The sequence below is a fragment of the Echinops telfairi genome, unplaced genomic scaffold, assembly GCF_000313985.2.
Source record: "Echinops telfairi isolate 266 unplaced genomic scaffold, ASM31398v2 ScPeMD7_2291;HRSCAF=2852, whole genome shotgun sequence".
Lineage (NCBI taxonomy): Eukaryota > Metazoa > Chordata > Mammalia > Afrosoricida > Tenrecidae > Echinops > Echinops telfairi.
Window position 1 is genome coordinate 41,103,405 of NW_022106189.1, and position 2,325 is coordinate 41,105,729.

The following is a 2,325-nucleotide window of genomic DNA, read 5'->3' on the forward strand; positions in this document are numbered from 1 at the left end:
TCCTCAGGAGGACCAATTGCTGCAGAAGGACATCCACTACATTTGGGGACATTTCCAACCAATGATGGGCCACATACCATCATGGCAATGAGAAACTCAGACATATTCGCAGGACCTGACAATGTTTCCTTCTGGTGGACGTTGTTCAAGGTCACCGTTGAGTTGAGCTGACTCAATGACAGTCACCCATCTATCGACCTACTTCCTGTTGGTGCCGTTGGGTCGGTTCTGACTCACAGAGACCCAAGGGACAACAGAACGGAACCCTGCCCGGTCCTCCTCCTTCCTCACAACTCTTTTTATGTTTGAGCCCATTGATGCGGCCACTGGGTCCATCCATCTCGTCCAGAGACTTCCTCGGTTTGGTTGCAACGCTACTTTACCAAGCAGGAGGTCCTTCTCCAGTTCACCATCATCTCTCCCGTCAACACGTCCAAAGTACGTGAGAGGAAGCCTCGCATCCTGGTCTCTGAGGCACATTCTGGCTATACTTCTTTCAAAACCTGCCCACAAAACGTCCTCTTACTGACCAACCAATCGTCCCACCTCTCTAGCTACAACCAAAAGCCTACTGTATGCAAGGAGCCAGGTCCTAGGAGAGAGCCACACCAACATGGTAGTTCCCTGCAGGGGCAAACCAGTCGGCTGAGCAGTATACTCAGGTTTCCTTCTGAACAGGGCAAAACCCAGAGACACTGGCGGATGTCACTGGAAATCCAGACTCCATGCAGACAACGAACCACAGGGCCATGCTTTCATTCAAAAGGAAAAGTACCCCCTACACAAGTTCTTCTAAGTGACTCTCACCCTCAATCTATTTTCCGAGTGACTGCCAAGGTCATAGCAGCTGGGGCATGGGCAGGGATGGGGGAGGTGCCAGGGGGGTAGGTGGAGAGGAATCATTGATCGCATCCTGGGGGCGCAAACGGTTTGGGCTGGCCCATGTGCTGAAGTCAAATGACCTCGTCATCGGTGTCTTCAGATTACAGCCCAGAAGACCCAGCTCAGCACGTCTCCATAACACCCATGCTCTTCATGAGTCAGAATCACCCGCAGTGGCAACTAACAACAACAGCAACACATGTCCAGCTCTGGGCTTTTTCACTGCGCGCCACCACTGTGTGAGCTGATGCAACTGCTTCCCCAGGTGATAGATGGAAAACCCTATGAGGGCTAGAGAGGTTCATTTATTTCCCAGATGCCCCGGAGCAGATGAGAGTCTTGCTAGAAATGAGGTTTGCCTGGTTTTCCTCAGATCTTTCCTTCTCCAAGGGGAAGCAACATTGGATCGGAAAAATAGCCCTGGCCTTTGGCCAGGAAGCCTCTAAGAAACTGCCTGGCGGGATGAAACCCAGGCTGCTTCCTGACACTCGCTGCGGGCCATGGTTTTTTTGGTGGAATCTGTGTTGAGATGGGGAGGACTCCAGGCAGAGTTGGCCAGATAAGTTTCAAGTTGGCGGGCTAAAGTTCATAGAAAGAGCCATGTTTAGCTGTGACGAGAGAGGCGATAGCAGGTGAGGAGGATGAGGCCAGAGCTGAGCGGAGCCAACCAATATTCGCCAGGACCCATGGGATCTGAAGACTTCAGAAAGTTCCAGGGCTGCTGGGGCATGGCCTATGTACCTCGGATCCCATTTACCTATTTCTGGACACTCGGATGTAACCAGCTTGCCAGAGAAGGCAAGGAGACCACATGCCTTCGGAGTAAACAGTTAACACTTCTGGGCTGTAAGAAATGATTATTCAAAAGTTGGTCCCCACATACAAATGCAAATGACATCCCAGAGACACATGAATGCTAATTTCTCCAACGAAGTCCGTAGACAAATGCGAGTCATTAGAAACATTTCCGTGCATTTATATTAGGCCGTCCTCTAAAAGACTTTTCAGACAAATATGTCATCAAGATATTCAAAACCATGTAATCTTATCCAAAGTTTCATCTGTCAACAGAAGCGTTCTCATCTCTCACAGCTGTGTGTCAGAATGCTCAGGGAGATTACTCAGCTGATACAGGCAGCCGGGGAGGGGCTGTGGGCCAGGGGGGTCCGTGAGAGTACCCCCCTACCCCCAAGGGAGGGCTGGGTTTTCAGGGCAGGCCAGGTCTTGTGGCCCCCGGTGAAAGGTCCCAGATGGAGAGGGTGAGCCCCCAGATAGGGTCATGAAGTTGCAGTGCATGCTGGGAGGGCTCCTTTGCATCTCTGCACCAGCCTTGTTTCCGGTCCAAGGGCTGCGAGATGACAGATGAGGTTAAAAGCAGAGTTACTGAGCACTCAGATATTGTCTCCCTGCCCTTCTCGAACCCTGGGGAGGCCGAGGTGAGGG